This window comes from Elephas maximus, chromosome 5 (assembly GCF_024166365.1).
Source record: "Elephas maximus indicus isolate mEleMax1 chromosome 5, mEleMax1 primary haplotype, whole genome shotgun sequence".
Lineage (NCBI taxonomy): Eukaryota > Metazoa > Chordata > Mammalia > Proboscidea > Elephantidae > Elephas > Elephas maximus.
In genome coordinates this window covers 73,000,610-73,025,540 of record NC_064823.1, presented here as the reverse complement: position 1 = coordinate 73,025,540, position 24,931 = coordinate 73,000,610, and the positions used below count along the sequence as shown (strand labels likewise).

At 40.8% G+C, this 24,931-nt stretch overlaps 2 protein-coding genes across 5 annotated transcripts in view; both read right to left on the bottom strand.

Moving 5' to 3' along the window:
• LOC126077021 (placenta-specific gene 8 protein-like) overlaps positions 1-10,060 on the bottom strand; it is a 224,258-nt gene extending 214,198 nt beyond the window's left edge. For all 4 annotated transcript variants that reach the window (XM_049885900.1, XM_049885899.1, XM_049885898.1 and 1 more), the window contains exon 1: positions 9,972-10,060. The gene's annotated coding sequence lies outside the window, so the exon portion shown is untranslated. The remainder of the gene's footprint in view (positions 1-9,971) is intronic.
• The window catches only part of HELQ (helicase, POLQ like), a 508,107-nt gene that overhangs the window by 63,049 nt on the left and 420,127 nt on the right, over positions 1-24,931 (bottom strand). The gene's annotated exons all lie outside the window — the stretch shown is intronic.

Sequence of the window (24,931 nt, the reverse complement as noted above, 5' to 3'; positions counted from 1 at the left end):
GGTTAGTCCTAATTCCCCTCCATCATGTGAGGAGGTGTGGGGTTATGGAACACAGATTAGATTTGGAGTGAGAAAATCTTTGCTCAAATCCTGGTTTCCTAAACCATGTGATCTTAGACTAGTCATGTAACAGCCTAGTCGTTTAAATTTCTATCTGCTAGTCTAAGATGGAAGTGGTTTCTGACCTACCCGCTCACATGCTCAATGAGAGTATTAAATGAGATAAAGTCTGTGAACAATAAAGAATCAAACAAATTATAAGGGTGGCAATAATGTACAAAAATAGAGCAAGAAAATGTCTTTCGATAATTTTCGTAAACATTTATTGACAAAAACTCAAGCATTACACTAGACCCACATTGTCCAGTTAATCTTCACAATCGTCCTGCAAAATAGGAATTATTATTTTTACTGAGTTGGTAAGGAAATGGGGGCTCAATTTGACCAACAGAATGTTATTTGTAATGGATTACAACCCTTAGAATAAAATATCTGTAACTATCCATGAGCTAATACAAATGGTCCCTTCACTTCAGATTTTCCTCTGTGCCTGTACCCCTTGGCAGTGCTGGCTTGACAGTCTCCTACCACATGATAGGGACAAACCCAGCAGTACATTCCAGGGAAATTTATTATGAAGTACACTCTGTTAGGTTAGTCCTAATTTCTCTCCATTATGAAAGGGGGTGTGGGGTCATGAAATATGGTTTAGATTTGGAGTGAGAAAATGTATGCTCAAATCCTGGTTTCCTAAACAGTGTGATCTTGGACCAGTCATGTAACAGCCTAGTCATTTAAATTTCCATTTGCTAAGCACACCATGGGGAACTGTGGGGTATCTCAGTAAGGGGGTGTTAGGAAGAACTTCTTATAGAATTTAGGCTTTGGTTGGGTAATTTGGAGTAGAGTGCCAGGAAGTGGAGGTGCTGTCAGAAAGTGGGGACAATTCTATGGTTGGATATCATACAAAATCTTATCTACAAGGAGGGAAGATTTGAGTAAAGCTGTAACAGGTAAACAAGCAGCACTCACTAATTTGAGCCAGGAAAAGGGGATGTTTGGTACTTTGTGGCTTGGATCATCTTTAAGGTTTATGTGTTTTCAGATATGATTATGGAGTGCTCTTGTTTTTTCTTGATCCATCATAGTCACAGAGAAGCCTTGTATGATGTTGGCACTCTGAAAAACTGTTTATGTGCAACAGGAGAACACCAAGACCCCTGTTAGTGCCAGGCCAGTTTGCAGTAACACCAAAGACTTGCTCGTAACACCAGGCCAGCTCCTGGATGGCGGGGGCTGATTTTCTCTTTCTCAGGACATTAGTGGGACAATTGGTGAAATTCAAATACAATCTGTAGGGTAATTATTGTATCAACATTAATAGTATTAATAGTATCATATCAACATTAATTTCTTGGTTTCAATATTTGCACTATGGTTATGTAAGGCTTTAAGATTCCCGGAAATTGGGTGAAGAGTAAATGGGAACTCTGTGTGCTTTTTTGTTTTTTACAGCTTTTTAAAAATACATTTTACATACCATAAAATTCACTTATTTAAAGTGTACAGTTTCATAGTTTTTAGTATATTCACAGAGATGTGCAACCATCACCACAATCTAGTATCAGAATATTTTGTTGTTGTTGTTACGTGCTGTGGAGTCGGTTCCAGCTCATAGCGAACCTATAGGACAGAACAGAACTGCCCCATAGGGTTTCCAAAGAGCAGCTGGTGGATATGAACTGCTGACTTTTTGTTTAGTAGCTGTAGCTCTTAACCACTGTACTATCAGACAGGGCTCCAATATTTTTAGCACTCCAAAAAGTTTACACGCCTCTTAGCAGTCACTTCCCCTACCCTCTAAACTCCCCTCCAGCTGCTGGCAACCACTAATCTACTTTTTGCCTCTATAGATTTGACTATTCTGGACATTCCATATAAGGGGATCATATAAAATGCCTTCTTTTGTGACTGGCTTTTTTTCACTCAGCATAATGTTTTCAAGTTTCATCCCTGTTGCGGCACATACCAGTACTTCATTCTTTTATCTTGGCTTTGACAGACAGAAGTTTATTCTCTCACAGTCTAGTAGGCTAGAAGTCCAAATTCAGGGTGTCAGCTCTAGGGGAATGCTTTCTCTTTCTGTTGGCTCTGTCATCAATCTTCCCCTGGTCTAGGAGCTTCTCTGTGCAGGGACTCCAGGTCCAAAGGATGTGCTCTGCTCCTGTCTTTCTCAGTGGTATGAGATCCCTCATCTCTCTGCTTGCTTCTCCCTTCTATATCTCAAAAGAGATTGACTTAAAACACAACTGAATCTTATGAATTGAGTCCTGACTCATCAAAATAACTGCTTCTAATCTGTCTTATTAACATCATAGAGGCAGGATTTACAACACATAGGAAAATCACATCAGGTGACAAAATGGTGGACAATAATACAATACTGAGAAATGTGGCCTAGCCAAGTTGACACATTTTTTGGGGACACAATTCAATCCGTAATACTATGGTAGTCAGAACGATTCTCCAGAGATGTCAGTACCGGAAGTAGATTTTCGCCCAAAGCTTCAAGATAAGATTCAGGGTGTGATATTTCAGAGTTGACTGGTTTCAAGGGAGGTAGCTCTCTTTAAACACAGCCACAGCATTATCTGAGTTAAGTGTTGGCTGATCTAAGTCTGTCATTTTTTGTCCCCCACCAGGGTTTTAATTTCAGTTAAACCAAAACAAAGCCCCTTGCTGTCGAGTCGATGCTGACTCATATGATGCTGACTCATAGTGACCCTCTAGTACAGAGTAGAGTTGTCCCATAGGGTTTTCAAGGAGTGGCTGGTGGATTTGAACCACCAACCTTTTAGTTAGCAGCCAAGCTCTTAACCACTGCACCACCAGGGCTCCCCAATTTCAGTTAGCATCTTCTAATTATCTTCATAATTATCATTTCTACAGTATTTCTCAAGTACCAGAATGATTGCACAGCCCAGTACGAACCCTTATATGTTCAGTCTATCCAGATTCACAACATATGAGTGTCTTAATACTAGAGATATTTTATTATACCGAGAGTTCTCACCCCCTAACTTAACACCACCAATGGCCACCAGTGATCCAGTTTTGGAATGCCATAATGAGAGTGTCTTTGCTAGGAATCCACCTCCGGTAGCCATTGTTTTTGTTTTGATTTAACCAAAGCAATCCTGAGACAGGAATTTGAGTGCAATTAACCCTGGTGGTGTAGTGGTTAAGTGCTACGGCTGCTAACCAAAAGATCGGCAGTTCGAATCCACCAGGTGCTGCTTGGAAACTCTACGAGGCAGTTCTATTCTATCCTATAGGGTTGCTTGAGTCAGGATCAACCTGAAGGCAGTGGGTTTGGTTAGTGGGTTAGTATCTTGGGAGATAATTCAGGAAATCTCAGTAGTGGAATGGGAAAGTTATACCACCTATATATACAGATACCTGCATTAAACCAATTGAATTTCAATTATTTACTTATTTTCCTTTATATCTAAGGTTAGCAAACTTTCTCTGCAAAGGATCAGGTAACAAATATTTCAGGTTTTGTGGGCATACATGGTCTCTGTACCAACTACTAAACTGGTCATTGTAGAGCAAAATCATCTTAGACAATGCGTTAACAAAGGAGCATAATTGTGTTCCAATAACACATTGTTTAAAGACAAACAAGCAAACAAACAAAAAACAGGCAGTGGGTTGGATTTGGCCAAGAAGCCATAGGTTGCAAGTTTGCTATATATTGTTACCTGCTTGAGGGCAAGCATCACGACTTTTTGATTTCCGTAATGGTCAATACTATATACATAGATAACATTGTGGTGTAAACGAATAAATGTTTGCATATGATATATTTAGATGGGATGGATGGTGACATTGAAGTGATCTTTTCTCTACTCAACTTCAATGAACTTGAAGATAAGATTGCATTTTAAAATCTAAGCTTTAGAGTAAAACCCAAGATTGAATTATGCATTAAAAAAAATTGCTCTCGAGTCAATTCCTACTCATAGCAACCCTATAGGACAGAGTAGAACTGCCCCATAGGGTTTCTAAGGCTGTGATCTTTATGGAAGCAGACTGCCACATCTTTCTCTCATACTTTGTTCTTTTTTATTGATGAATAGTATTCCGTTGTATGCATATACCACATTTTGTTTGTCTGTTCATCAGGTGATGGCCGTTTAGATTGTTTCTATTTTTTGACTCTTAGGAACAATGCACCTTTTAACATTCTTGTGCACGTTTTTGTTTGGACACATGTTTTCAGTTCTCTTGGAGTGGACTTGCTGATTCCTATGGTAACTTTGCGTTTAGCATTTTGAGGAACTTCCTGTTTTCCAAAGTGGCTGTATGACAGTTTTGCTTTCTCCACATCCTTGCCAAATTTGTTATTGCTTGTTCCTCTTCATGCTATTTCTTTTCATAAATGTAAATTTTTGTCAAAACGAAAATAGCGAAATGAAATAAAATGTGGAAGAAGAGAAGCCACATAGGATTTAGTGACAAATATAAAAATAATTTGCCACAAACATCATAAAAATATATTCTGACATCCAAGTAGCATATAACCTAAATACAGCAGTTTTAAGACTTTTGCACTGTAGGGAATTTCTCTTTATAATTCATAAAAACCATACAATTTCTCTTTTTGTTTCAAGTATACTGAACACATTTATAATTGTTGAAGCTTCTTTTAAATTTATTAGTTTTGTCCTTTTATATAGATTAAAGTGGTCTTTCGTTTTGATTTTTGCTTGATTAAAAAAAAAATGTACCACAATGGTCTTTTACCATAACGGCTCTTCTACAATAAAGGAGTCTAACCATTTGTAGGAGCTCCTGGGTGTTGCAAACTGTTAACACAAGTGGCTGCTAAGGAAAAGGTTGGAGATTTGAATCCACTCAGAGGCTTGGCAATCTACTGCGGAAAAACCAGCCTTTGAAAACTCCAGGGAGCGCAGTTCTGTTCTGACACACATGAGGTCGCCATGAGTTGGCATCTACCTGAAGGCAACGGGTTGGTTAACCATTTTGTGGATCTCACAGAAAACAATGCAAAAAAAAAAAAAAAGTTCTACTAAAACCAAAACAACCCCACTACCCACTGCCATCGAGTCGAAGTTCTACTAAGTGAACAAAAAACCAGGGATGTGGACTGAGCTAATGGTTCTGAGCGTGCGCCTTCTATAGGTGTATATAATGTGTGTGTATTGGGGGAGGGTCTGTCTTGAAGGGTAGAGTTTCTGAGATAATGCGCAAATCAAGGTACTTCGGGCTGGGCTCTGAGTCCTTTGTGTGCGGAGAGGCCGATACACCCCAGGCTGAGTCCTGCTGTCAGATTCTTCACGTCTTTCAACTTTTTTCTTTTTTAAGTCAGAGTTCTCCCAGTCCCACCCTCCACCCGCTCCCCCATCTGCTGTTTAACGTGGACTGGGGAAGCGTGGGTTTCCCCAGAGACTGGGGTGATCAGCTTCGGGAGGGCCAGAGGTCGGGTGGAGTGGGCTTCTTAGCTGCCCTGACCGGTCTGGATTCAGGACGGTGACTGCGAACCGTCGCTGGGCCCGCAAGGTGTTTTCGGCGAGGCACCCGCGTTCTGTCCCTCAGTGATGTTGGTGATTTACCCTTCTGTCTTCCCTGCGGGGACCAGCTCTTATTCGTCTCTGAATTCTGCAGGGCTGTCAGCCTAGAGTTCACTCAAAGAAGGCAGTCAATTAACGCTCTGGCTATCAGGGAACCGCCACCTCCAGACGGCTGCACCAGCTCCAGGTAGCTGCGGGGACCACACGGCAGGGCGGGCGGCGGGCAGGACACACCCCTGGGGGCTTGGCGGCAGCCGGCTAGAGTGGCGGGTGCGTCCCGGAGCCCGAAAACCTTGCCCCAGGGTGTCAGGGATCCGCGGGCGCTGAGGCCAGAGTCCGGGCGCCGCTCACTCCCTAGGGCGCCGCTCGCTCCCTAGTATCCCGCCCCTTTCTTCCACCCGACCCCAACTGCCCAGTCTCACCAGGCTTCGTATTCGCATTTATAAATTTTAGTAAGTTTTCTTCGGATGTTGTGGGCTGAGGGGAGCTCTGATGGTAACTAACATCAGAGACGACAGTTGTCTGGGCTGCGTTCCGTGATGGATTTCAAAAGCTTAGCACAGGGCCTGGCACACAGTGACTGCTCAGTAACCCCACTACCGCCTCGTTCTCTTCTCCCCATCTTGGTGAAGCAATGCCTGATGCCAGGGAGAGTGCATATCAAACGCTGGCTAGTGCGGAGCTCGTAGAAGCCGCTCAAGGAGCAAGGCCGCTCTTCACGTGACCCCTTTACCTCCCTGACGTCCTCGGACCCAGTTCTCCCTTACCTCCCAAACTCCAGTGCTGAGGTGACAGAAACCTTATTTTCCGGTGATGGCTTCCCACATTCGGGGCCAAAGAAATGAAGCATTTAGGAAATGCTAAAAACATATATTCAAAATTTCTACTCAACTTCTGTTTTAAATTACGAATTTAAACAAATCTAATTTATTAGACAAATTTAATAATCAAATACCAGGAAACAATGTGAAAGGATGTACAATAACATGTTGGGTGGTTGTCTCTGAATCTAATGGTGGTCACTTCCGGGTCTGAGTAATCTCTGACGGGTATGTTTTTACTTTTATCTTTATAATTTTCTGTACTGTCTGAAAAAAACCTTTTTGCAATTAGCATTTATGTCTTTATAAACAAACCAAGAACTCATTTTGGAAGCAAAAAGCAAATCCAATGACATAAAAAAATATTTAAGGGGGACATGCTGATTATCCTATAACTGTTGGTTGTTGTTTTTATTTTTCCTTTAGCCCCTAACCAGTGCCTGGCTCACAGCTGGCATCATTCAATAAATACCAGCTGAGTAAATATCCTTTCCACGATCCCTTTCAGAGGAAGAACACACTCTTTCACTTATTTTTCAAGAAGCATACACTGTGACTTTTAATGTAAGTAACAGGAATCTGAATATTCAGAACAAAAATGTGCCTGCTGTGGTTAGGTGCCTTGGAGTCGATTCGGACTCATAGCGACCCTAGGTACAACAGTACAAAAAGCTGCCTGGTCCGGTGCCATCCTCACAATTGTTATGCTTAAACCCATTGTTGCAGCCACTGTGTTAATGCATCTCATAGAGGGTCTTCCTCTTATTCACTGACCCTCTACCTTACCCAGCATGATGTCCTGCAAGGACTAGTCCCTCCTAATAACACGTCTAACGTATGTGAGATGAAGTTTCACCATCTTTGCGCCTAAGGAGCATTCTGGTTGTACTTCTTCCAAGACAGATCTGTTTGTTCTTTTGGCAGTCCTGTAATTATCTAATTAGCTGAATGTGCCCGTAATTATCTGATTTTCCTTTCCTTAACGCAGCTCTCCCTGCTCAGTGTATGGCACGTGTATTTGTGTGTTCACATGGACTACTTTTAGCCTTTGTAGCAACTTGAGACCTGAACATGCCTCTTTGCTGCTGAAACCCAGTCAAAACAATCCGCCTACTCTGTAGCCAGCAGCCCCATCGGAAATATCCCTGTGCTGGCAGTTAGTTCGAATGGAAGTTTCCCTCCGCAGTGTACTAGCATGAAGCATCGTCAGTCCAACAGTCAAAACTCTAAGTTTCTTATTTTTGCACTGCTTTTTTACTTCCTCTTTTGAATATGGAAAATCATGGGAACCCCAACTGCTTCCTTGTACTTTAGCACTGAGAACTGAAGGAAAGTGTAGGGCCCTAGGAGGCAACTCAGGCTACTAGACGTTCCTCCCCAGCGAAGAGCAACTACAGCAGTGAAAAAGGCTACTCTGCCCAGCCCAGCCCAGCTCAGAATAGAAACCCTAGAAGGAACAAATGTCCAGGACTTGCATTTAGCTTATTCTGAAGAGTCTCGTGGCTCTAGGAAATGCTGCTTGTTAGTTACAAGACTGAGAGGTGCAAGCAAACAGACTCTTATGCAGCTCTGAGGTTTAAATATTATTTCAAAATTCTAGGTGTCCTTTAACCAATTGTTAAGTTCAATTCCAATTCATGGTGACCCTGTGTTTTGCAGAGTAGAACTGCTCCATAAGGCTTTCAAAATTGCAACAAAATACAAAAGAGGAACAAATGAAAACATCCCAACCACAATTGTTTTTACTTCAGCCATTAAGTGTCAGTGGTCTTTAACCTGCCCCAGTCAAGTTAAAAGATCAACGGCAGGTGAAGATGGGGGTGGTTGTGGGGGAAGAACTTCCCTGAAATCTCCTTTGTGCTAATGACATTTTTAACCTTATCTTCTGAGACCTTATCTACAAGTCTGCTTTTCAAGGTTTACTGTGCGTAAAAACCAGGAGGACAGCTTGCTTATGATGTAGATTCCTGCACTAAGAGATTGTGACTGAGGTGGCATGGACTGGGGCCCAGGAATCTGAAATGAGCATTTGCAGAATGGCAGCACCTATGCCGTAGGGTGCTATTCCGTAAAGTAGAAAAAGGCACCCTTGTGGGTGGACACACATGGGGAACATGTGGATGCTCTAGTAAGAATGAGAAAAATAGTGTCCCTTTCTCCAGGCAGGTACAGCCATGCCAGCACCAGCAGCTTGCCCAAGGATCACAGGCTTAACTGTAGCCCTGCTTGCCCCTTGGTTGTCCACCTGTGCAAAAGTTTTGGTATCCCAGGGGAGTCCAGTACCAGCTGATACGTAGAGCATGCTTTCATACCCATGGCCGTGAGTTTTTTCATTTCTCATCTATTACTGATAACTACAGATCCAGTTCAATTCAGAAACGATTTATTGAGCACTCAATGTGTGTAAAAGCCTTGTGCTAGATTTGGTAGACCCTAAGATGTCTCTTGTTCCCTCTGCATGGCCAGCAGCTCTGCCCATCACTCCATGTGACCACAGGCTGTTCTGTTTAACACCATCTTGTATCTCAAAAGGAGCAGAACAGATAATGAAAAAAGCCTCCGAAAAGAAAGGAAAAATGGAGACAGTGGGAACTGAAAGAAGAATCTTAGCAGACAATGTTGAAGCATGAGACTACGACCACCTCCTTTAGAAGGTGCTTTCCGTGGACTGTTCTCCGTGTCAGAAAACCTTGCCGGATTCGGTTCACATTTTAAATGTCTTAACTGTATCCATTAGTCTTAGTTACAACCAACTTTGTACCTGTGTGCCCGGCTTATGAACACCTCGCCCTTGAGAAGCACAGCCCACCCATCTTATTAATATCTTTACCCAGGTATTAAGTTGCAACAGATATAAAACAGATTTTTTCCTCTTCTTTCTATTTTTTATTGATATCACAGTTCATTTTTAGTTAACTTTGATTGAGGCATTTCCATTTCGTAATCTCTCAGCTCATAAACTAACACATGTGAGATGAGGGTGACATCTCTCTATACATATTAAATAAAGCACCTGAATTCAATTTTGGAGCAATCTCCTCTGTTTTTCTCACCTTCATACTGAAAATTCAAAGATTCTCATAATTCTTTATCTAAATCTATAAAATTCATCTCCTGTTTATAAATATCTTGAATGAATAAAATAAAGCAAAATATTTTCAAAGCACAAAGAAATTAGACTAGCACATGTAAATATGCTTATGAACTGAAATACAGAGTGAAATGAACCATGAAGTTGTAGCTACAAGTATAAGGTATGTTTCCTACTGAAAACACTATTTGATGAGAATTCAAGGCTGGAGATCACACACTGCTTTGAAAAGCATGGCATCTGGCTGTCTTGGCATCTAGCACATGGCTGGTACCCGATATTTCTTGAATTTGACTAAATTTCCTTTTAAACCAATTAGATAAGAAAACATTGGTCTTTCATATTTTGAATTTCAATGTACAACATGCTGGAAAAAAAAAAGAAAATCAAATACTTTTAAAGAAAACCTTTTTCTGTGCTAAGATAAGCTTTTAAAGAGGTACTTAATTTCAAAGTACTTACAGTTAGTTAATAGGATCCAAGTAGGAAATGTAGCCTGGGAGAGAAGCTCACCAGAAGTGAAAGCTATGTGAGATGGGAGAGGCACCAGTGTTCCCATCTCATTATGCAGTACAAAGAGTATATTCAGAGGTTCTTATTGGCTAATGTAATCCCAGAAGTTATTTTCAAGGTATGTTTCTGTTATCTGGAAAAAGGAAAGATTTCCTACAAAAAAATTGTGTTCCTTTTTTTCTACATCGTGTTAGGTATACCCCATATCATTTTAGGAAGAAAATATTTCATTTGTTATGCAGTTTGATTGTTTCATCTGCTTGGAAAAGCTTACCATTTTTTAAATTTAGTTTCCCCTTTTAATACAATAAATAAATACTCTTTAGTGTATGCTTATTGCCATCTTTATATTGGGAAGCCTGTGGATGGTATGTGGGAGAGAGCAGGGTATCTGGAATTCCATACCTGATCAGACATGTTTCTTTTTCTTTCTCCTTCCTTGGACTCCCCCCCCTTTTTTTTTTTTAATATGATTAAATGCTTACTAAGTGTTAGACACTCTTTGAAATGCTTTGTATGTAATTAGCTTATTTAATTTTTCTCACAATTCTGTGTGGTAGATGCAATCATTTCTCTCATTTGACTGACAAGGAAACTGAGGCACAAAAATGTTGAGTGGCTAGGAGGTGGCAGCTAGAAATTGGCAGAAACAGGACTAATCTATGGACTCCAGAGTCCACACTCTCAAACACACCACATACAGCCACACATTCTTACTGTACAATGTAAGCAATCTAACACAACAGCATTGTTCAAGTGGGTACAATTTATAATCTAAACAACTTCAGAGTGAGTGATAAGAAAGCTGACCACTTTCATTTCTGAGAGGTTTAAATTATGGAATCAGAAATTCAAAGTCCATGAACAGGTATTTCAAAAGGAAGAAATATAAGTAACAAATAAACACGTGGTACAAAGAAACACACACGATGTAGTGAACGCAGCCATAGTTTGTAGCTGAGCTGACCTGAGCTCAAATGCTCACTTTGCCACTTTTTAACTGGGTAGCCTGTGAAAATCAACTCAAGAAATGTTTTCCCCGCCCCTAGAATGGAAACTACAAGCCCTGCCTTGAACATCATTAATAAGTCATTAATAATGCTTGGCTGATTTTTATGCTCATTATATGTAGACTCATTACCATTAAATGAAACTTGAGATACCAATTATAAACCGGAACATTAAGGATTTTTTCTTTTTCTTCACAAATATGACTTCCAGTCTTGACAAACTTTTGCAAAACTGCCAAGTTTGTTGATTATTGGTGGTACTATCAGTTGGTACTATCTTTTTAGAAGACGCTATTGGCTACAGAGTGCTTAAGCCACCAAGCCCACTGCCCTTGAGTCAATTCTGACCCATAGCGACCCCATAGGACAGAGTAGAGCTTCCCTGTAGGATTTCCAAAAAGCAGCTGGTGGATTTGAACTGCCGACATTTTGGTTAGCAGCCGAGCTCTTAACCACTGTGCCACCAGGGCTCCAAGCAAAAATACCCTTATCCTTTGGCCCAACGATTTTATTAAGAGTATCTCCTTAAATTTTGCTCCCATAGGCGTCTTGTTTGCCTCTGCCTAGTCCCAGCCCTGAATGGACAGAGGATAGAGGTTAAATCTCGTGAAGTCTGTATTTAGGATTACGCCACCCATGTGGAGAGGTCCTTGGGTGGTGCAAACCATTTGCGATCCAGTACTAACCTTAAGGTTTTCACTGGCTGATGCTTTTCAAAAGTAGACTGCCAGGTCCTTCTTCCTAGTCTTAGTCTGGAAGCTTAGCTGAAACCTGTCCTCCATGGGTGACCCTGCTGGAATCTGAATACTGGTGGCATAGCTTCCAGCATCACAGCAACACGGAACCTCCACAGTACGACAAACTGACAGACTGAAAAAGACTTGAAGTGCTTACTAATGAAGATGAAAGACCGCAACCTTCAGTATGGATTGCACCTCAACATAAAGAAAGTAAAAATCCTCACAACTGGACCAACAGGCAACATCATGATAAATGGAGAAAAGATTGAAGTTGTCAAGGATTTCGTTTTACTTCAATCAACAGCCATGGAAGCAGCAGGCAAGAAATCAAAAGACGCATTGCATTGGGTAAATCTGCTGCAAAAGACCTCTTTAAAGTGTTGAAAAGCAAAGATGTCACCTTGAAGACTAAGGGGCGCCTGACCCAAGCTATGCTATTTTCAATCACATCATATGCATGTGAAAGCTGGACAATGAATAAGGAAGGCAGAAGAAGAATTGACGCCTTGAATTGTGGTGTTGGTGAAGAATATTGAATATACCATGGACTTCAAAAGAACGAACAAATCTGTTTTGGAAGAAGTACAACCAGAATGCTCCTTAGAAGCAAGAATGGCGAGACTGTGTCTCATATACTTTGGGCATGTTGTCAGGAGGGATCAGTCCCTGGAAAAGGACATCATGCTTGGCAAAGCACAGGGTCAGTGGAAAAGAGGAAGACGCTTAACAAGGTAGATCGACACAGCGGCTGCAACAATGAGCTCAAGCATAACAACGATTGTAAGGATGGCGCAGGATCAAGGGCAGTGTTTCATTCTGTTGTGTATAGGGCTGCTATGAGTTGGAACCGACTTGACGGCACCTAACAACAGCAACGCTAAACTTAAGGTTGGCAGTTCTAATCCACCCTGGGGCACTGCAGAAGAAAGGGCTGGCAATCTGCTTCCATAAAGATTATGGACAAGAAAACCGTATCATGGAGCAGTTCTAACTTGTGTTTCATGGGGTCATTATGAGTCAGAATCAACTTGATGACAAAGAATTTGGCTTTTTTTTTTTTTAACTGGAGTAGGAAATGAAAGAGCTAGACTACACAGTTTATCTCTTCGCGGCATGCTACGAGTAGTTGGAGAACAACACAAGATGACAGATTGCAGACAGTAAGAAAAAGTGGACAGAATAAAATGTCGTAGGAATTAACTATTGTAAATTTCACTGTGGTTTAGGGAAGTAAATTAATTCTTTTTATACAAAGTAAACTTTGAAGGATAGGGTTTGAATTGGTGATAATGCAGAGAAGGAATAGAACGAGCCAAGCTAGGAATCAGCAGGAAAGTCGGGTGACTTGTTTGCTGACCCAAAGCCTTGACTCATGCAGATAAAGGGATAAATTTAAAGTAAGGACCATACCATTACTCTTTTACATATCCCTTGAGGGTCACTATGAGTCAGAATCAACTCGTACTCGTCGGCAATGGGTCTGGCTTTTTTTGAATGTCTAGTAAGCATCTCAGGCTTACCATGTCCCTTTTGAAACCTTTGATTCTAATCTGCTGTCACACACACCTCCTAAACTTGTCCGTTTCAGTAATTGTCACCATTATCCATTTATTGTTTAAACCAGAAATCTAAGAGTCATCCTACTCTATCCATGCATTCCATCAGCAAGAGCTATTGGTTTTACCTCTGAGTATAGGCTTAATCCTTACACTTTTCCCCATCTCCACTGTTGCAGCCTATAGCTCTCATCTGGACTCCTGCATCATCTCCCTTTTTGTCTCCCTGCTTTCACTCTTGCCCTCTTACAATATGTTTTCCACACAGCAGCCACAGCGACCTTTTTAAAATGTAAATTGTGTCGCAGTTAGACAAAAACACTCCAGTGGCTTTCCATTGCACTTGGAATAAAACCTAGAAATTCCCATGGCCATTCTCCTTTCACACTGGTCTTCTTTCTGTTCCTGAAACTAAGCTCATTTCTTCTCAGGGCCTTTGTACTTCCTGTTTTCTCTGCCTTGTCTCTTGTTCTGGTCTTGGTTCTAAAATGACTTCCTCAAAGAGACTTTTCCTACTTGAAGTAGCTCTCCATTACCCTTTATTACATCATTCTTTTTTTTTTTTTTTTTTTTTGTAGCACTTATCTCAATCGGAATTATTTTGTTTGTTTTCTTATTTATTTTAGGGAAAGGGAACTTTTACATAATTTTTGGGGAGACAACACATATTGTGAAGATTGACTTGTATTTTGCATCTAGCTGTAAAGCATCAATTTTGTACCTATGGAACTCTCAGCCAGGAGAGCTCCCTTGGAGCTGGGTGCTATAGCGGGGAAGGATGTGGACAATGAGATGGTAACTGGACAGGACTCTATCCGTGGTTGACTGAGAGAAGGTTCCATACACCTCTATTTAGCTTTCAGATATTATTAAAGTCATTGTATTTAAGCCTGCGATTAAATTGAGAAAATTGTATAGTGATACCCAGGAATCCATGACCCAGCTCCAATAATGATCAGTTCATGGCTAATATTGTTTTATCAACATTCACACCCAATTACAACTTCTCCCTCCCCCAGATTATTTTGAAGCAAATTCCAGACATCATATCATTTTATCAGAAAACCTTTTAGCATGTAAGTCTAAGGGATAAAGGCTCTTTCAAAAAATAACCACAATACCATGTTATGTCTAACCCCTTCACAGTTTTCTTAGTATCATTAAATATATAATCAGTGTTCAAATTTTTCTAATTGTCTTATAAATTTGATTTTTTTTTATTGTGCTTTAGGTGAAAGTTTACAGCTCAAGTTAATTTCTCATTCAAAAATTTATACACATATTGTTTTGTGACATTAGTTGCAATCTCCACAATGTGACAGCACACCCCCCTTTCCAATCCAGGTTCCCTGTGTCCTTTCATCCAGTTCCTGTCCTTTCCTGCCTTCTCGTCCTGCTTTTGGACAGGAGCTGCCCATTTGGTCTCGTATATTTAATTGAACCAAGAAACACATTACTCACGTGTGGTATTTTTTGTTTTATAGGCCTGTCTGATCTTTGTCTGAAAAGTGGGCTTTGGGAATGGTTTCAGTTCTGGGTTAGCCAAACATCTGGGGCCATAGTTTTGTGAGTACCTTGAACTTTGTCAGACCAGTATGTTTGGTCTTTTTTGGATGAATTTGAATTCTGTTCTACATTTTTCTCCTGCTCTGTCTGGGACTCTGTGTTGTGATCCCTCTCAGGGTGGTTGTTGGTAGTAGCTGGGCACTATCTAATTCTGGTCATAGGCTCGTGGGGTCTCTGGTTCATGTGGCCCTTTAGTTCTTTGGGCTAATATTTTCCTTGTGCCTTTGATTTTCTTCATTCTCCTTTGCTCTGGGTGGGATGGACCAACAGATGTGTCTTACATGGCTGCTCTCAGGCTTTTAAGACCCCACACTCTACTAACCAAAGTGGGATGCAGAACATTTTCTTTATAAATTATGTTATGCCAATTGACTTAGATGTCCGCCGAGACTATGGCCCAGGCCCCAGCCCCAGCTACTTGGTCCCTCAAAGTGCTTGGATGTGTCCAGGAAACGTCTATGCTTTTGCTTTGGTCCAGTTGTGCTGACTTCCCCTATATTGTGTGTTGTCCTTCCCTTCACCAAAGCTGACATTTGTCTACTACCTTGTTAGTGATTCCCCCTCCTCTACCCTCCCCACCCTCATAACCATCAAAGAATGCTTTTTTCTGTGTATATACATTTTCTCGAGTTCTTATAATAGTGATCTCATACAATATTTGTCCTTTTGTGACTGACTTATTTCATTCAGCATAATGCCCTCCAGATTCATTCATGTTGTGAGATATTTCCCAGATTCATCATTGTTCTTATATGGTTGCACAGTGCTCCATCATGTGTATTTTCCATAATTTGTTTATCCATTCATCTGTTGTGGGCGTTTAGGTTGTTTCCATCTTTTTGCTATTGTCAATATTGCTGCAGTGAACATGAGTGTGCATATGTCTATTCTTATGATAGCTTTTATCTCCCTTGGATATATTCCTAGGAGTGAGATTGCTGAATTGTATGGTATTTCTATTTCTAGCTTTTTGAGGAAGCACCATGTCATTTCTCAAAGTGGTTGTAGCATTTTACATTCCCACCAGCAGTACCAAAGAGTTCCAATCTCCCTGCAACCTCTCCAACATTTATTATTTTGTGTTTTTTGGATTACTGCCAGCATTGTCAGGGTGAGATCCTATCTCAAAGTAGTTTTGATTTGTATTTCTCTAATGGCTGGTGGCATAGTGGTTAAGTGCTATGGCTGCGAACCAAAGGGTCGGCAGTTCAAATCCACCAGGCGCTCCTTGGAAACTCTATGGGGCAGTTCTACTCTGTCGCTATGAGTCGGAATTGACTCGATGGCACTGGGTTTGGTTTTGGTTTAATGGCTAGTGATTGCAAGCATTTTCTCATGCATCTGTTAGCTGCCTGAATGTCTTTGGTGAAATGTCTGTTCATGTCCTTTGTCCATTTTTTAAATTGTATCATCTGTCTTTTTGTTGTCGAGGTGTTGCAGATTCTTGTAGATTTTAGAAATTAGACCCTTATTGGATATGCTGTAGCCCAAAAAATTTTCCCAGTCTGTAGGTTCTCTTTTTTACTCTTTTGGTGAAGTCTTTTGATGAGCTTAAGTGTTTGATTTTTAGGAGCTCCCAGTTGTCTAGTTTCTCTTCTGGTTTTTGTGCATTGTTAGTTAGGGTTTGTATACTATTTATGCCAAGTATTAAGGCTCCTAGCATTATCCCTATTTTTCTTTCATGATCTTTATTGTTTTAGATTTTATATTTAGGTCTTCGATCCATTTTGAGCTAGTTTTTTGCATGATGTGAGGTATGGGTCTAGTTTCATTTTTTTGCAGATGGATATTCAGTTGTGTCAGCACCGTTTATTAAAAAAGAGAGTGTCTTTTCCCCATTTAACAGACTTTGGGCCTTTGTCAGATATTGGCTTCTCATCTATGAATGAATTTACTTCTGGGTTCTCAATTCTGTTCCAGGGGTCTATGCATCTGTTGTTGTACCAGTACCAGGGTATTTTGACTACTGTGACAGTATGTAGGTTCTAAACCCAGGTAGTGTAAGACCTCCCGCTTTATTCTTCTTCAGTAATGCTTTACAACTCTAGGGCCTCTTCCCTTTCCATATAAAGATGATGATTTGTTTCTTCACCTCATTAAAAAATGCTGTTGGAATTTGGATCAGGACTGCACTGCATCTGTAGATTGATTTGGGCAGAATTGACATTTTCACAATGTTGAGTCTTCCTATCCATAAGCATGTTATGTATTTCCCTTATGTAGGTCTCTTTTGGTTTCTTGCAGTAGTGTTTTGTAGTTTTCTTTGTATGGGTCTTTTACGTCCCTGGTTAGATTTATTCTTACGTACTTTATCTTCTTGGGGGCTATTGTAAATGGCATTGATTTTGCGATTTCCTTTTGAAAGTTCCATTTGTTTGTGTAGAGGAACTCAACTGATTTCTGTATTTTAATCTTGTGTCCCGCTACTTTGCTGAAATTTCTATTAGTTCCAGTAGCTTTCTTGTGGATTCTTTGGGGCTATCTGTGTATAAGACCTTATCATCTGTGAATAGGGATAATTTTACCTCTTCGTTACCAATTGGATGCTCTTTATTTCCTTTTCTTGCCTTATTGCTCTAGCTGGGACCTCAAGCACAGTGTTAAGTAGGAGTGGTGATAAAGGTCATCCTTTTCTGGTTCCCATTCTCAAGGGGAAAGCTTAGTTTCTCTGTGTTTAGAATGATGTTGACTGTTGGCTTTTTACAAACGCCGTTTATTATGCCTAGGAATTTTCTTTTATTGCTATTTTGCTGAGGTTTTTTATCAGGAATGGGTGTTGGATTTTGTCAAATGACTTTTCTGCATCTATCGATAAGATCATGTGGTTCGTTTCTTTTGTTTTATTTATGTGGTGAATTACATTGATTGATTTTCTAATGTTGAACCATCCCTGCCTACCTGGTATGAATCCCACTTGGTCATGATGTATTATTTTTTTGATATGCTGTTTTATTCTATTGGCTAGAGTTTTGAGGATTTTTGCATCTATATTCATGAGGGATATTGGTCTGTTGTTTTCTTTTTTTGTGGTGTCTTTGCCTGGTTTTTGTATCAGGGTTATGCTGGCTTCATAGAATGAGCTTGGCAGAATTCCTTCCTTTTCTATGCTCTGAAATAGCTTGAGTAGTGTCAAGGATTGAATTGTGTCCCCCAAAAATATCTGTCAACTTGGCTAGGTCATGATTCCCTTGCATGGTTGTACAGTTGTCTACCATTTTATCTTCTGATGTGATTTCCGTATGTGTTGTAAATCCTATCACTGTAATGTAATAAGATGGATTAACAGCAGTTATATTGATGAGGCCTACAAGATTAGGTAGTGTCTTAAGCTAATCTCTTTTGAGATATAAAAGAGAGAAGTGAGCAGAAAGACATGGGAACCTCATACCACCAAGAAAGCACCGCCGGGAGCAGAGGGTGTCCTTCAGACCTGAGGTTTCCTGTGCTGAGTTGCTCCCAGACCAAGGAAAGACTGATAACAAGGACCTTCCTCCGAGCTGACAGAGACAGAAAGCCTTCCCCTGGAGCTGGCACCCTGAACTCGGACTTCTAGCCTACTGGACTGTGAGGGAATAAACTTCTCTTTGTTAAAATGGGAAACCCTGGTGGCACATTGGTTAAGTGCTACAGCCACTAACCAAAAGGTCGGCAGTTAGACGCTCCTTGGAAACCCTATGGCGCAGTTCTACTCTGCCCTATAGGGTCGCTGTGAGTTGGAATCGACTCGAGAGCAACAGGTTCAACAGGATTTTCGTTAAAGCTATTCACTTGTATTTCTGTTATAGCAGCACTAGATGACTAAGACAAGTAGTATCGGTGTTACCTGTTCTCTGAAAGTTTGGTAGAATTCTCCAGTGAAGCTGTCTGGGCCAGGGCTTTTTTTTTGTTGGCAATTTTTTTTATTACCTCTCAATCTCTTCTTTTGTTACAGGTTTGTTCAGTTTTGCTACCTCAATTTGTGTTAGTTTAGGTAGTGTCTTCGTTATCTAGTGCTGCTATAACAGAAATACCACATACAGATGGTCCAAATAAAGAGAACTTTACTCTCTCACAGTTTAGGAGGCTAGAAGTCCAAATTCACGGTGCCAGTTCCAGGGGAAGGCTTTCTCTGTAGGCTCTGGGGGAAGGTCCTAGGAACTCCTCAGTGCAGGGACACCTGGTCCAAAGGACACGCTCCCCTCCTGGTTCTGCATTCTTGGTGGTAGGAGGTCCCCATCTGTCTGCTGGCTTATCTCTTTTATGTCTCAAAAGTCTTTGACTCAGCATACAATCTGATTGAGTCCTGCCTCATTAACATAACTGCCTCATTAACATCATAGCGGTAGGATTTACAACTCATAGGAAAATCACATCACATACATTTTTGGAGGACACACTTCAATCTGTAACAGGTAGGTAGTATGTTTCTGAAAATTTGTCCATTTCCTCTAGGTTTTCAAATTTGAGTATAAATTTTCATAGTATTCTCTTATGATCCTTTTTATTTCCATTGGATCTGTTGTAATATCACCATCTCATCTCTTATTCGGGTTGTTTGCTTTCGCGCCTTTTTTTTTTTTTTTGGAAATTTGGCCAATGGTTTGTTGATTTTGCTGATCCTTTCAAAGAACCAACTTTTGGTCTTGTTGATTCTTTCAATTGTTTTTCTACTCTCTATTTCATTATTTCTGCTCTAATCTTTATTATTTCTTCTGGTGCATGAGAGCTTCTTTCTTTCTATTCGTTCAAGATGTAGGGCTAATGTTTTGATTTTGGCCTTTTCATCTTTTTTGATTTGTGTGTTTTTTGCTGTAAATTGTCCTCTAAGCACTGCATTTGCTGTGTCCCAAAGGTTTTGGTAAGATGTGTTTTCATTCTCTTTTGATCCTACAAATTTTTGGTTTTTGGTTGTCTCTGAAGCATCAATAAGTTATTATATTTATTTGTTGTAATTTTGTTTACTGTGTCCTGTATTTTTATTTTGTTTTGTTTTGATATACCCAATTAGGCTGAGCATGTGAGCCACTTTGTTTGTTGGTGTCATTGAAGGTCTCACATCCTATCTCCAGGTGGTTAGAGCAACTACTAGGTGTGTGAGCCCAGGAGTCTGTTCACTGTTCTTGTGGGGGTGCAGTTATTCAGGGCACAGGTGTCCTGGTTCACTGTGTGTGTGGTGCAGACTCTCATCTACAGTCATAGGCAGGAAGGGCTACGTGGGGGCATTTGGAGCAGGCACAGGTCTCTGGTTGCAGTGGGGGGCAATGTGTGGGGCAAGGCAGGGGGCTGACTGTGGCTCCCAGGTGTCTGGATGGAGGGTGTATCCCTATCCCCTAGAGCAGGTAGTGGGCGGGGGGGGGAGCGGGTAATGCAGTCAGTCCTTGGGTGCCTGGTGCCATTGGCTGGAGGGATCGGGAAGAACCACTAATTCTCAGACTCCTATTGTAGGTGGCTAGATGGAGTGGGTGGTACCACCAGTCCTCAGGCACCCAGTGTGGGTAGGTGAGGCCCCTTCTTAGGGGACGGGGTGGTGTCGAATGTCACAGATCTGTAGCTCCCCCTTGGCTGATGCAGGTGAAAGTGGACTTCAGGTGTATGCCCTGCTGTTTTATGGTAATGACGGCATGGATGTTGAATCAGTCTACAAGTGACTGGACAGGGTGAAGGGCATTGCAAGTTCATGGACCCTGTATGCCAGTGGCTGGGCAAAGGGGCAAGGCCTCCCAACTGGGCCTAACTTCACAATTTAGGGGGAGTGGTGTTGTTGAATGCCTTGGGACTGGTGTGGGAGCGGAGTGGGGGGTGCATGAGGGGAAGGAAGTGCTTCTTCACTGTGAAGCCCTAGGGGACGGATGGGTTATTTTGGCAGCACACACAATAGGTCGGGAGCTTGCCCTTAACTTTTGCAGGCCTGGAGTCACTCCTGTTTGGTTCTGGAGGTGTGTGCAGATTCCTGCTGCTTGGCTGCACCAGATGGGCCTCCTTGGGATTTTGCTGCTTGCCTCATCCCGTGTGCACTGTGCAGACTAAACTAGTAGGGTGCTGGTGATCCTGCGATGTGTAGCTTCCCATTTCTACTGTGTTTTGAGTAGTCTCTCCTACCTGCTGTTCAGTCTGATTCTTCAGCTTTGTCTTTGATGATTAGGGTTCTTAGATTGTCATATATATTTGATTCACTTGTTTTTTGGGGTCTTTGTTGTAAGAGGGATGACAAGAATCATCTGACTACTCCACCGTCTTGGCCTCACCCCCAATTTTTTTTTTTTTTTTAACAATTTCTTTGGTTGAATCAAGACTCAGATAAGGTCTATACATTGCCATTGGCTGATACATCTCTTAAGTCTTTTTAAATCTATAGGTATTCCCTCCTTTGCCGTACTTCTTCCTCACTCCCCACCTGCAATTTATGTATGGAATAAGCTTGGTTGTTTGTTATGCGAATTTCCTACAGTCTAGATTTTGCAAATTATGCCTCCATGATGTCAATTAACATATTCATTTGTCCTATATTTCCTGTAAATTGGCAGTTAGAACTAGAAGCTTGTTCAGATTCCAGTACAATACTTTTGGCAAGAACATTTTGGTGTTGTGTATTACTGTAACAAGGCATATAACTTTTGGTTGTCTTTTTTTTCTGATTTTGGTTGATGATCCATCCATTCTTTCATTCGAGGTTGCAAAATACTGATATTCTAATTTTATCAGCCTATCGTGGCCATGAGGATGTGCCTATGAGACTTCCTATTAAACTGGTTTCAGTGGAGTAGATTCCTACTCATGGCAACTCCATGTGTGTCAGAGTGGAACTGTGCTCCATAAAGTTTTTAGTGGCTAATTTTTCAGAAGTAGATAGCTAGGCCTTTCTTCTGAGGTGCCTGTGGGTGGACTTTAACCTCCAACCCTTTGGTTGGCAGCTGAGTATGTTAACCATTGTACCTACCAGAGGATCTGACTTCCTGTTACAAGGATTGCAACTGATTGAAGGCTCCAGCTGCTGCCTTGGCAACCTAATGCTGCTTTTGCACTGTGGCCATGACTCCCCTGTTTTCTCTCAGTGACTGAGTGCAGTGGCGATAGTAAAGGGGGCAAGACACTCCTTTATAAGTTGACTTTGACCCAGTGGCTTTGGCAAAATCGTCCTTAGGCTGCAGTTTAGAATGCTTCCAATCAGTTTCTCTCCCTCTCCTTCACTCGGGAGTCAGATTTGTATCAGAATGAAAGCTTTTCCAGTCTTCTTATTTCCCTTCACAACGGCATTTCCCCACCTGAAATTCTTGCACTTTTTATCCAGTCTTGGCATCTGCTTTTGAGAGGTCAAGAACTAACACACATGTCTTCTTCACTTATTAGCTGGAATACTTCTAAAGAGAGAAAATTGTCCTCATGAACTATTTGATTACATTAAAGTATAACTAGTTGTTGTCAAGTCACCTCTGACTCATGGCCACCCTGTGTGTGTCAGAATAGAACTGTGTTCCACAGCATTTTCAATGGCTGAATTTTAGAAGTAGATCTCCAGGCCTTTCTTCTGAGGCATCTTTGAGTGGACTCAAATCTGAAAACTTTCGGTTAGTAGCCTAGCGTGTTAACCATTTGAACCACCTGGAGACTCCACCTGAAGGTATAGTTCCTGTGAAGTGATAAAATGAGTGTTTGATTTTTTTCCCTTTATTTATAAATTTTTCAAAAAAATAAGTTGTTCCCTAACATTTTTCAGAACTATTCAATGAGCTTAAATTTTTCAAAGTATCATTATGAATGGATACATTTAAACATATTTGGTTTTTTTCTTGCAGACTAGGAAAAATATTTGGGAATGACATACCTGATAAGGGTCCAATCTCTAAAATATATAGAAAAGTTCAACAATTCAACAACAAAAAGCAAAAAATCCAATTAAAAAATGGACAAAAGGCATGAAAAGATACTTCACTAAAAATGACATTCAAGCAGCCAACAAACACATGAAAAGATGCTTGAGATCATTAGCCATTAAAGAGATGCAAATCAAAACCACAGTGAGATACCATCTCACCCCTGCAAAAACTGCACTGATTAAAAAAACCCAGAAAACAACAAATGCTGGTAAGGCTGTGGAACTCTCAGCCACTGCTGGGGTGATTGTAGAATGGTACAACTGCATAGAAAACAGTATGGTGCTTCCTCAAAAAGCTAGAAATAGAAATACCTTATAATCCAGCAAGCCTACTCCTAGGTATATACCCTAGAGATCTAATGGCAGAGATGGGAATAGACATATGCACACTTGTATTCATTGCAGGGAAGCCCTGGTGGAGTAGTGGTTAAGTGCTATGGCTGCTAATCAAGAGGTCAGCAGTTCAAATCTGCCAGGCGCTCCTTGGAAACTCTATGGGGCAGTTCTGCTTTGTCCTGTAGGGTCACTATGCATCAGAATCGACTCGATGGCAGTGGTTGGATTAATTGCAGCATTATTCACAATAGCAAAAAGGTGGAAACAACCTAAATGCCCGTCAAAGGATGAATGGATAAACAAAATGTGGTATATACATACAATGGAATACTACGACGCTATAAAGAATAAATGCATTTGCCTGTGTAGATCATAACAAATTATGGATAACATTGCGAAGAATGGGAATTCCAGAACACTTAATTGTGCTTATGAGGAACCTGTACATAGACCAAGAGGCAGTTGTTTGAACAGAACGAGGGGATACTGTGTAGTTTAAAATCAGGAAAGATGTGTTCATTAGGGTTGTATCCTTTCACCATACTTATTCAATCTTCATGCTCAGTAAATAATCCAAGAAGCCAGGCTATATGAACATTACATCAGGATTGGAGGAAGACTCATTAACAACCTGTGATATGCAGATGACACAACCTCACTTGCTGAAAGTGAAGAGAACTTGAAGCATTTACTGATGAAGATCAGACTACAGTGTTCAGTATGGATTACACCTCAACATAAAGAAAAAAAAGCTCTTACAACTAAATCAATGAACAACAACAAAAAAAATCAATGAACAACATCATGATTAATGGAGAAAACATTGAAGTTGTCAAGGATTTCATTTTGCTTGGATCCATAATCAACACCCATGGAAGCAGCAGTCAAGAATTCAAAATGATGCATTGCATTGGCCAAATCTGCTGCAAAAGATCTCTTTAAAGTATTGAAAAACAAAGAAGTCACTTTGAGGACTAAGGTGTGCCTGACCAAAGCCATGGTATTTTCAATTGCCTCATATGCATGTGAAAGCTGGACAGTGAATAAGGAAGACTGAAGAAGAATTGCTGCTTTTGAATTATGGTGTTGGAGAAGAATATTGAATATATTACAGACTTCTAGAAGAACATACAAGTCTGTCTTGGAAGAAGTACAGCCAGAAAGTGCCTTAGAAGCAAGGATGGTGAGACTTTGTCTCATGTACTTTGGACTTGTTATTAGGAGGGACTAGTCCCTGGAGTAGGACATCATACTTGGTAAAGTAGAGGGTCACCAAAAAAAAAAAAGAAAAAGACCACAAAGGGATGGTTTGACACAGTAGCTGCAAAAAGGGGCTCAAACAGAGCAACGATTGTGAGGATGGTGCAGGACTGGGCAGTGTTTTGTTCTGTTGTACATAGGGTTGCTATGAGTTGGAATTGACTCAATGGCACCTAACGACAACTACCTACTGCAATGGTAACACTGGTGCTTTTCCCTCTCACTTAGCTTTCATTTGTAGTGAGCTTCTCTCTGAGGCCATAAGACATTTCCTGCTAGGAGCCCTGTTAACTGTAAGTACTTCTTTAAAAACTTAGCATAGAGAAAGGCTTGCTTTAAAAGTATTTGATTTTCTTGTTTTTTTCTAACATGCCGTATGTTGAAATTCAAAATATGAAAGACCAATGTTTTATTACCTGATTGTTTTAAAAGTAAATTTAGTCAAATTCAAAAAATATTATGTGCCAACCATGTGCTAGATGCTAAGACACCCATATGCCATGCTTTTCAAAGCAGTGTGTGCTCTCAGCCTTGAATCCTCATCAAATAGTGCTTTCAGTAGGAAATATATCTTATATTTTGTAGCTAC